We start from the raw sequence: 12,032 nt of genomic DNA, 5'->3' as shown, positions 1-12,032 counted from the left end.
TTGTTCAAAAAAAACTCTCTTGGTACTAAAGAAATGCAAAACTGAAATGAAAATAGAAAAGGCAGAAAACCAAAGTTAAAATAAAGACCCCCCTCTCTCTGCCTGGGCCTTAGCCGCTTGGTAGGCCCAGTCGGCCAGCCCACCGGGCCACCTACCTCCCTGACCGGCCCAACCCCTCCCCGAGCCATCTCCCTCCTTCCCTGTTCGATCGACCGGGGGAGGGGCTCTATCTCGTCGCCGCCCGACCGCCTCGCTAACCTCGTCAGAGGGGACAGAGCCATGCCCCACCCTGCGGCGCCTCGCTCCCCTCGTCTCCCCTACCCCGTCCTCCACTCGCGCCGCTCCCCACTCCTCCTCTTCCCCTCCTCCAGATCCCCTCCTCCCTCGCCCGATGCTGCCGTCGACGTGCGTCGCTCAATCCCGCGGCCACCGGCACTCCCGAGCGTCGAGGCTTCGTCTATGGGGTGCACCGCCATCTCCTACGTCATCCTCGGCCAATGGATGAACCCGGGGTGGTCTGCATCGACAGCATCGACCCCATCCCCAATCACCGGCCGTCGCCCTGCCTCACCGAATCTCCTCGCCGGAGACTCCCCGACCTCTGCAAGCTCGTCCACGGCCTCCCCAGGGTGAGCCCACGCCGATTCCCCTCGTATTTCCTTCTGTTTGGTGCGTCGTTGCCCAGCCCCGCGCCACACGAGCTCCGGCTGAACCCGCGCTCACCGAGTCATGGTTGCGCCCCGCGTGCCTCCCTGCCGCGCTCCACCGTGCCTCGCCCGTGCGCGAGCACCCGCGACCGTGCCCAGCCCCTCCTTCCCCCGCTGCTGCCTGCTCCGCGTTGCGGCTGCTACCGCCCAGGCCGTAGCCGCCCGCTGCACGCACCTCCCCGCGTTGCTGCTTGTGGCCGCCGCCGTCCGCAGCTCCCTCCAACGCACCAGCTCCCCCGCGCCCCTCTTGCCTGCTGCTCCTCGTCCCGCCGCCCACGCCGCTCCGCTTGCGGCGCCTCGCCCCTGTCTGCCGCCCCTGCCGCCGCTGCGCGCCACTCCGCCCCCGCGCCCGGCGACCGCATCCACCGCGCCCCTGTCTCCTCCCCCCCGCGCGCTCCAGGCCCTCCCCGTCCGGCCACGCCGCGTGCGCGCGCGTCCGCGCCGGAGGCCGCACTCCCACCCTCCTGCTCCGGTCGGCTACGGCTGGTCATGGCCTCGCCTCGTCGTCCACTGGACGTGCGCGGGCAGGGCGAGCGTTCCCAGCCCCTGGCCTTTGGGTCGCTGCCCAGTGGGGCCCCATGCCCTTTTTTTGTGTAAAAAGGAAAAACAAAAAAAGTTTTTTAAATATATATATTAAACAATACATATATAATTAACTTAATTAATTTTTTTAATTAAAATAATTACTTAATTAGCCTAATCACTAGATTAGTTAAAACTGGATTTAATTAATTAAGCCTAGTCTATGACACAGGACCCCATCCCCTGTTGACCAGTCAAACTTTGACTGGTCAACTAGGACCCGCCTGGACCCACATGTCACCTTGTGGTACACTTCTGTGTACACAGATCTCGGTGCACCTAGCATTTATTTATTATTTTCGTTTTATTTTTTTAATTGCAGAATATTACTAAAACTTTGGAAAATCATAGGAAGTAATCCGTAACTCGGATGAAAATGTTTTCTATATGAAAGTTGCTCAGAAAAATCCAACGAATCCGAATACGCGGTCCATTCACCTGTCACATGCCCCTAGCATGCTGAACATGGAACCGTCCCCTCTCTTTCATCTGTCGGAATTCGTCTAACGCCGGTGATTCATTCTCGGATGTTTATCCCCTCCATCTGCAACGTGTAGTACTACGTTAGGACAACCCTAGCTCTGCCTGTCATCATGTAATGCTTAGTGGTACCTTTGGTTCCTCTGTATTTACTGTTTCTTCCCCCTCTTCTCTCTGGTAGACCCCGAGACCGATGCCGCCCCTGTGATCGACTACGTCGACGACACTTCTTCCTTTACAACAGAGCTTCCAGGCAAGCAAACCCCCTTGAGCATTCCGATATCGCCCATTTCTTTCCCTCTCATGCTTGCATTAGAACTGCTACTGCTTTCTGTATGATCCTACTCTGATGCATAGCCTGTTGCTGTTACCTGCTTTCATACCTTACCTGCTTATCCTAAACTGCTTAGTATAGGTTGGTTAGTGATCCATCAGTGACCCCCACATTGTCCCAGTTGCCCCGCTTTATGTTCGATGACTCGATCAACGTGATCGACGTCCAGGCCCCAACACCGCACATCACCCCCTTGTTGTACGACTCTGCAGAGTTACCATCAAGTGCCGAGGGTGGAACCTCTTACATCACTCCTGATGAGATCTCCGTAGTGTAGCTATACGGTCGAGGTCATCGAGGGTGATTTCCTCCTTAACCACTTCCGTGACGGCTCTGTCGTGCAACCCCTCAAGTGTGAACCTCGAGGGTGAATCCTCTTACGTTCACCTTGATGATAACATCGAGTGGAATTCACCGGGGGCGATTCCTCGGGTTTTCCCCTTGGTGTTAGACACACAGTAACTATGGTTACTATGACTTTACATTGAACCATGTTACTAAAGACGGGTCGGCCCTGAGGGGTACCCGCGCAAGCTTAATTGCGAGTGATGTGGAGACGGGTTGACCTGGAGGGTGCCCGCGAGATAATTACGAGGCGTGGCCGGGCATTCCTAGCCCTTTCCGCAAGTCCTCGAGACGGGGCGACGGGGTCACATCTTTCGTGAGTCTCTGCTTGTTACCGCGTGCTCCTAATCCACTACGGTTTGGATATTTGATCCGAGGGGCCTCTGGCCTGATAGCACTAACCATCACGTGGGCATACTATGGGCGTTCTGCGTCGTATACATCAGCCGAAGCTTAATAGACGTCAGCGACTGAGAGGCGCGCGCCGGGTTGGACTGGTAAGCACCTACCTTTTTGAAGGAGGTAGCTAGGTCTACTCACCGGCCGCCCACGCAACGTGCAGGAGTTCTCGGGGCGATGGCCCAAGACCCCTGGGGGCATAGGTTTAGTCCGGCGGGCTGGCCTCTCTATTAAGCCTAGGTCGGGTTGCGGCGTATTTTTTGGCCGAGGCCGGGTATGACCTAGGAAAGTGTGTCCGGCCGGAGTTAATCGAGCGTGGTGGGTAAGTTGGTGCACCCCTGCAGGGTAGAAGACATCTATCGATAGCATGTCCTACGGCAACGGACACTTGGAGTTGTATCCCGATCGATACAACTAGAGCTGGATACTTGTGATGAGAAATGGATGGTGATGAGAAATGGATAGTATGGCTCTGGGATTGCTTTCTCCCAGGGAGTCGAGAAAGGATCTTTAGCCGAGGTTGATAACAGTTCTACTACTTTACTTTATGCTACTCTACTCCCTCCTGTTGCTGCAAGATGGTGGGTCCAGAAGATGCTAGTGTTCGATAGGCTAGGCTTTCCCCTTCTCTTCTGGCATTCTACAGTTTAGTCCACAGATACAACCCATTTCCTTTGATACAGATGCATACTTAGTTTAGATCTGATGTATGTCTTGCGAGTACTTTGGATGAGTACTCACGGTTGCTTTGCTACCTCTTTTTCTCCCATACCCGATTGTTACGACCAGATGACGAATCCCAGGAGCCAGACGATGCCACTGATGACTACTACTACCCCGAGGGTGCCTACTACTACATGAAGACCGCCGACGACCAGGAGTAGTTAGGAGGCTCCTAGGCAGGAGGCCTTGCCTTTTCGATCGTTGTTGCTTTTGTGCTAGCCTTCTTAAGGCAAACTTGTCTAACTTATGTATGTACTCAGATATTGTTGCTTCCGCTAACTCTTGTGTATTCGAGCCCTCGAGGCCCCTGGCTTGTAATATAAAGCTTGTATTATTTTAAATTTGTGTCTAGAGTTGTGCTGTGATATCTTCCCGTGAGTCCTTGATCTTGATCGTACACATTTGCGTGTATGATTAGTGTACGGTTGAATCGAGGGCGTCACATCGGGGGTTAGCGGTATTGTATCGGGACCACCGAAAAGTGTCCGGGGGTCCGCCGGGTGGGGCCACCTGCCCCGATGGGCCAAGTGGGCTGAACAAGGGTGGGAACCAGCCCCTAGTGGGCTTGTGCACCCCCCTCCCCAAGGGCCCAAGTCGCCTAGGGTTGAAAACCCTAGGGGGTGGGGGCGCCTCCCACCTAACTTGAGGGGCAAGTCCTGAAGGATATATGCCCCAGAGGCAATAATAAAGTTGTTATTTATATTTCCTTATATCATGATAAATGTTTATTATTCATGCTAGAATTGTATTAACCGGAAACTTAGTACATGTGTGAATACATAGACAAACAGAGTGTCACTAGTTTACCTCTACTTGACTAGCTCGTTGAATCAATGATGGTTATGTTTCCTAACCATAGACATGAGTTGTCATTTGATTAACGGGATCATATCACTAGAGAATGATGTGATTGACTTGACCCATCCATTAGCTTAGCACCATGATCGTTTAGTTTGTTGTTATTGCTTTCTCCGTAACTTATACATGTTCCTGTGACTATGAGATTATGCAACTCCCGAATACCGGAGGTACACTTAGTGTGGTATCAAATGTCACAACGTAACTGGGTGACTATAAAGATGCTCTACAGGTGTCTCCAATGGTGTTTTTTGAGTTGGCATTGATCGAGATTAGGATTTGTCACTCCGTGTATCGGAGAGGTATCTCTGGGCCCTCTGGGTAATGCACATCACTATAAGTCTTGCAAGCAATGTAACTAATGAGTTAGTTACGGGATGTAGCATTACGGAACAAGTAAAGAGACTTGCCAGTAACGAGATTGAACTAGGTATTGAGATACCGATGATCGAATCTCGGGCAAGTAACATACCAATGACAAAGGGAACAACATATGTTGTTCCGCTATTGGTTATTGACCGGAGACGTGTCTCGGTCATGTCTACATAGTTCTTGAACCCGTAGGGTCCGCACGCTTAATGTTTGGTGATGATCATATTGTGAGTTTATGTGTTTTGATGTACCGAAGGTAGTTCGGAGTCTCGGATATGATCACGGACATAACGAGGAGTCTCAAAATGGTCGAGACATAAAGATCGATATATTGGACGACTATATTTGGACATCGGAATGGTTCCGGGTGAGATCGGGCATTTTCCAATGTACCGGGAGGTTACCGGAACCCCCCGGGATGTATATGGGCTTTATTGGGCCATAGTGGGAGAGAGGAGAAGGGAGCAAAGGAGGCCCCCCCAAGCCCAATTCGAATTGGGAGGCGGGCCGGCCCCCCTTTCCTTCCTCCTTCCTCCCCCTTCCTTCTCTCCTAATCCAACTAGGGAAGGGGGGAATCCTACTCCCGGTGGGAGTAGGACTCCCCTTGGGGCGCGCCTAGGAGGCCGGCCCCCTCCCCCTCCTCCACTCCTTTATATACGGGGAGGGGGCACCCCATAGACACACAAGTTGACCATTGATCTTTTAGCCGTGTGTGGTGCCCCCCTCCACCATAATCCACCTCGGTCATATCATAGCGGTGCTTAGGCGAAGCCCTGTTCCGGTAGCATCATCATCACCGTCATCACGCCGTCATGCTGACGAATCTCTTCCCCGACACTCTACTGGATCGTGAGTTCGTGGGATGTCACTGAGCCGAACGTTTGCAGATCGCGGAGGTGTCGTACCTTCGGTGCTAGGATCGGTCGATCGTGAAGACGTACGACTACAACAACCACGTTGTCATAACGCTTCCGCTTACGGTCTATGAGGGTTCGTAGACAACACTCTTCCCTCTCGTTGATATGCATCACCATGATCTTGTGTGTGCATAGGATTTTTTTTTTGAAATTACTGCGTTATCCAACAGTGGTATCAGGGCCAGGTTTATGCATAGATGTTATATGCACGAGTAGAACACAAAGGAGTTGTGGGCGTGGGTATATACATATTGCTTGTCGTCACTAGTTGATTCTTGATTCGGCGGTATTGTTGGATGAAGCGGCCCGGACCGACATTACGCGTACGCTTACGCGAGACTGGTTCTACCGACGTGCTTCGCACACAGGTGGCTGGTGGGTGTCAGTTTCTCCAACTTTAGTTGAATCGGATTCAATGAACATGGTTCTTTCTGAAGATCAAAAAGCAATCACTATACCGCGTTGTGGTTTTTGATGCGTAGGTAAGAACCGTTCTTGCTTAGCCCGTAGCAACCATGTAAAACTTGCAACAACAAAGTAGAGGACGTCTAACTTGTTTTTGCAGGGCATGTTGTGATGTGATATGGTCAAGACATGATGCTAAATTTTATTTTATGAGATGATCATGTTTTGTAACACAATTATCGGCAACTGGCACGAGCCATATGGTTGTCGCTTTATTGTATGAAATACAATCGCCATGTAATTGCTTTACTTTATCACTAAGCGGTAGTGATAGTCGTAGAAGCAATAGTTGGCGAGACAACAACGATGCTTCGATGGAGATCAAGGTGTCAAGCCGGTGACGATGGTGATCATGACGGTGCTTTGGAGATGGAGATCAAAGGAACAAGATGATGATGACCATATCATATCACTTATATTGATTGCATGTGATGTTTATCCTTTATGCATCTTATTTTGCTTAGTTCAGCGGTAGCATTATAAGATGATCTCTCACTAAATTTGAAGGTATAAGTGTTCTCCCTTAGTATGCACCGTTGCTACAGTTCGTCGTGCCGAGACACCACGTGATGATCGGGTGTGATAAGCTCTACGTTCACATACAACGGGTGGAAGCCAGTTTTGCACACACAGAATACTTGGGTTAAACTTGACGAGCCTAGCATATGCAGATATGGCCTCGGAACACTAAGACCGAAAGGTCGAGCGTGAATCATATAGTAGATATGATCAACATAGTGATGTTCACCATTAAAAACTACTCCATCTCACGTGATGATCGGACATGGTTTAGTTGATATGGATCAGGTGATCACTTAGATGATTAGAGAGATGTCTATCTAAGTGTGAGTTCTTAAGTATTTTGATTAATTGAACTTTAATTTATCATGAACTTAGTACCTGATAGTATTTTGCATGTCTATGTTGTTGTAGATAGATGGCCCGTGTTGTTGTTCCGTTGAATTTTAATGCATTTCTAGAGAAAGCTAAGTCGAAAGATGATGGTAGCAACTACATGGACTGGGTCCGTAACTTGAGAATTATCCTCATTGCTGCACAGAAGGATTACGTCCTGGAAGCACCTCTAGGTGACAAACCCGCTGCAGGAGCAATGCCAGATGTTGTGAACACTTGGCAGAGCAAAGCTGATGACTACTCGATAGTTCAGTGTGCCATGCTTTACGACTTAGAACCGGGACTTCAACGACGTTTTGAATGTCATGGAGCATATGAGATGTTACAGGAGTTGAAGTTAATATTTCAAGCAAATGCCCGGATTGAGAGATATGAAGTCTCCAATAAGTTCTACAGCTGCAAGATGGAGGAGAATAGTTCTGTGAGTGAACATATACTCAGAATGTTTGGGTACCACAACCACTTGACTCAACTGGGAGTTAATCTTCCTGATGATAGTGTCATTGACAGAGTTCTTCAATCACTGCCACCAAGCTACAAGAGCTTCGTGATGAACTATAATATGCAAGGGATGGATAAGACGATTTCGGAGCTCTTCGCAATGGTAAAGGCTACAGAGGTAGAAATTAAGAAGGAGCATCAAGTGTTGATGGTCAACAAGACCACCAGTTTCAAGAAAAAGGGTAAAGGGAAGAAGGGGAACTTCAAGAAGAACAGCAAGCACGTTGCTGCTCAAGTGAAGAAACTCAAGTTTGGACCTAAGCCCGAGACTGAGTGCTTCTACCGCAAAGGAACTGGTCACTGGAAGCGGAACTGCCCCAAGTATTTGGCGGAGAAGAAGGATGGCAAAGTGAAAGGTATATTTGATATACATGTTATTGATGTGTATCTTACTAATGCTCGCAGTAGTGCCTGGGTATTTGATACTGGTTCAGTTGCTAACATTTGCAACTCAAAACAGGGGCTATGGATTAAGCAAAGATTGGCTAAGGACGAGGTGACGATGCGCGTGGGAAATGGTTCCAAAGTCGATGTGATCGCCATCGATAGGCTACCTCTACATCTACCTTCGGCATTAGTTTTAGACCTAAATAATTGTTATTTGGTGCCAGCGTTGAGCATGAACATTATATCTGGATCTTGTTTGATGCGAGACAGTTATTCATTTAAATCACAGAATAATGGTTGTTCTATTTATATGAGTAATATATTTTATGGTCATGCACCCTTGATGAGTGGTCTATTTTTACTAAATCTTGATAGTAGTGATACACATGTTCATAGTATTGAAGCCAAAAGATGCAGAGTTGATAATGATAGTGCAACTTATTTATGGCACTGCCATTTAGGTCATATTGGTGTAAAGCGCATGAAGAAACTCCATTCTGATGGACTTCTGGAATCACTTGATTATGAATCACTTGGTACTTGCGAACCATGCCTGATGGGCAAGATGACTAAAACTCCGTTCTTCGGAACAATGGAGCGAGCAACAGAGTTATTGGAAATCATACATACTGATGTATGTGGTCCAATGAACATTGAAGCCCGCGGCGGATATCGTTATTTTCTCAGCTTCACACATGATTTGAGCAGATATGGGTATATCTACTTAATGAAACATAAGTCTGAAACATTTGAAAAGTTCAAAGAATTTCAGAGTGAAGTGGAAAATCATCATAACAAGAAAATCAAGTTTCTACGATCTGTTCGTGGAGGTGAATATTTGAGTTATGAGTTTGGACTTCATTTGAAACAATGCGGAATAGTTTCGCAACTTATGCCACCTGGAACACCACAACGTAATGGTATGTCCGAACGTCGTAACCACACTTTATTAGATATGGTGCGATCTATGATGTCTCTCACTGATTTACCACCATTGTTTTGGGGTTATACTTTAGAGATGGTTGCATTCACGTTAAATAGGGCACCATCTAAATCCGTTGAGATGACACATTATGAACTATGGTTTGGGAAGAAACCCAAGTTGTCATTTCTTAAAGTTTGGGGCTGCGATGCTTATGTGAAAAAGCTTCAACCTGATAAGCTCGAACCTAAATCGGAGAAATGTGTCTTCATAGGATACCCAAAGGAGACTGTTGGGTACACCTTCTATCACAGATCTGAAGGCAAGATATTCGTTGCTAAGAATGGATCCTTTCTAGAGAAGGAGTTTCTCTCGAAAGAAGTGAGTGGGAGGAAAGTAGAACTTGACGAGGTAATTGTACCTTCTCCCTTATTGGAAAGTAGTTCACCACTGAAATCAGTTCCAGTGATTCCTACACCAGTAAGTGAGGAAGCTAATGATGATCATGAAACTTCTGATCAAGTTACTACCGAACCTCCTTGGTCAACCAGAGTAAGATCCGCACCAGAGTGATACGGTAATCCTGTTCTGTAAGTCATGTTACTTGACCATGACGAACCTATGAACTATGAGGAAGCGATGATGAGCCCAGATTCCACAAAATGGCTTGAGGCCATGAAATCTGAGATGGGATCCATGTATGAAAACAAAGTGTGGACTTTGGTTGACTTGCCCGATGATCGGCTGGCCATAGAGAATAAATGGATCTTAGGGAAGAAGACTGATGCTGACGGTAATGTTACTGTCTACAAAGCTCAACTTGTTGCGAAAGGTTTTCGACAAGTTCAAGGAGTTGACTACGATGAGACCTTCTCACCCGTAGCAATGCTTAAGTCCGTCCGAATCATGTTAGCAATTGCCGCATTTTATGATTATGAAATTTGGCAAATGGATGTCAAAACTGCATTCCTTAATGGATATCTTAAAGAAGAGTTGTATATGATGCAACCAGAAGGTTTTGTCGATCCAAAAGGTGCTAACATAGTGTGCAAGCTCCAGCGATCTATTTATGAACTAGTGCAAGCCTCTCGGAGTTGGAATATACGCTTTGATAGTGTGATCAAAGCATATCGTTTTATACAAACTTTTGGAGAAGCATGTATTTACAAGAAAGTGAGTGGGAGCTCCGTAGCATTTCTGATATTATATGTAGATGACATATTGTTGATCGGAAATGATACTGAATTTCTGAATAGCATAAAAGGATACTTGAATAATAATTTTTCAATGAAAGACCTCGGTGAAGCTGCTTATATATTGGGCGTCAAGATCTATGGAGATAGATCAAGACGCGTAACTAGACTTTCACAAAGCACATACCTTGATAAAGTTTTGAAGAAGTTCAAAATGGATCAGGAAAAGAAAGGGTTCTTGTTTGTATTACAAGGTGTGAAGTTGAGTCAGACTCAATGCCCGACCACTGCAGAAGATAGAGAGAAAATGAAAGGTGTTCCCTATGCTTCAGCCATAGGCTCTATCATGTATGCAATGCTGTGTACCAGACCTGATGTGTGCATTGCTATCAGTTTAGCAGGGAGGTACCAAAGTAATCCAGGAGTGGATCACTGGACAGTGGTCAAGAACATCCTGAAATACCTGAAAAGGACTAAGGATATGTTTCTCGTATATGGAGGTGATAAAGAGCTCGTCGTAAACGGTTACGTTGATGCAAGCTTTGACACTGATTCGGATGACTCTAAGTCACAAACCGGATACGTGTTTTCATTAAATGGTGGAGCTGTCACTTGGTGCAGTTCCAAGCAGAGCGTCGTGGCGGGATCTACGTGTGAAGCGGAATACATAGCTGCTTCAGAAGCAGCAAATGAAGGAGTCTGAATGAAGGAGTTCATATCCGATCTAGGTGTCATACCTAGTGCATCGGGTCCAATGAAAATCTTTTGTGACAATACTGGTGCAATTTCTTTGGCAAAGAAATCCAGATTTCACAACAGAACCAAGCACATCAAGAGACGCTTCAATTCCATCCGCGATCAAGTCGAGGAGGGAGACATAGAGATTTGCAAGATACATACGGATATGAATGTTGCAGACCCATTGACTAAGCCTCTCTCATGAGCAAAACATGATCAGCACCAAGACTCCATGGGTGTTAGAATCATTACAATGTAATCTAGATTATTGACTCTAGTGCAAGTGGGAGACTGAAGGAAATATGCCCTACAGGCAATAATAAAGTTGTTATTTATATTTCCTTATATCATGATAAATTTTTATTATTCATGCTAGAATTGTATTAACCGGAAACTTAGTACAAGTGTGAATACATAGACAAACAGAGTGTCACTAGTTTGCCTCTACTTGACTAGCTCGTTGAATCAATGATGGTTATGTTTCCTAACCATAGACATGAGTTGTCATTTGATTAACGGGATCACATCATTAGAGAATGATGTGATTGATTTGACCCATCCGTTAGCTTAGCACGATGATCGTTTAGTTTGTTGCTATTGCTTTCTCCATAACTTATACATGTTCCTATGACTATGAGATCATGCAACTCCCGAATACCGGAGGAACACTTTGTGCGTTACCAAACGTCACAATGTAACTGGGTGATTATAAAGGTGCTCTACAGGTGTCTCCAATGGTGTTTGTTGAGTTGGCATAGATCGAGATTAGGATTTGTCACTCCGATTGTCGGAGAGGTATCTCTGGGCCCTCTCGGTAATGTACATCACTATAAGCCTTGCAAGCAATGTAGCTAATGAGTTAGTTACGGGATGTAACATTAAGGAATGAGTAAAGAGACTTGCCGGTAACGAGATTGAACTAGGTATTAAGATACCGACGATCAAATCTCGGGCAAGTAAAATACCAATGACAAAGGGAATGACATATATCGTTATGCGGTTTGATCGATAAAGATCTTCGTAGAATATGTAGGAACCAATATGAGCATCCAGGTTCCGCTATTGGTTATTGACCGGAGACGTATCTCGGTCATGTCTACATAGTTCTCGAACCCGTAGGGTCCGCACGCTTAACGTTCGGTGACGATCGTATTATGAGTTTGTGTGTTTTGATGTACCAAAGGTAGTTCGGAG

At 46.8% G+C, this 12,032-nt stretch overlaps 1 long non-coding RNA gene across 1 annotated transcript; it reads left to right on the top strand.

Annotated features, from left to right (window-relative positions):
* The first annotated feature begins 215 nt into the window (after positions 1-215).
* On the top strand, positions 216-3,900 carry LOC147984245 (uncharacterized). Its single transcript, XR_015615882.1, has 3 exons — positions 216-629; positions 1,951-2,022; positions 3,637-3,900. It is a non-coding gene; the product is annotated as an uncharacterized LOC147984245 (long non-coding RNA).
* Positions 3,901-12,032: the final 8,132 nt, after the last annotated feature.

This window comes from Triticum urartu, chromosome 2A (genome assembly GCF_056163025.1).
Source record: "Triticum urartu cultivar PI428250 chromosome 2A, HENAU_Tu73, whole genome shotgun sequence".
NCBI lineage: Eukaryota > Viridiplantae > Streptophyta > Magnoliopsida > Poales > Poaceae > Triticum > Triticum urartu.
This window is presented reverse-complemented; position numbering and strand designations above follow the sequence as displayed.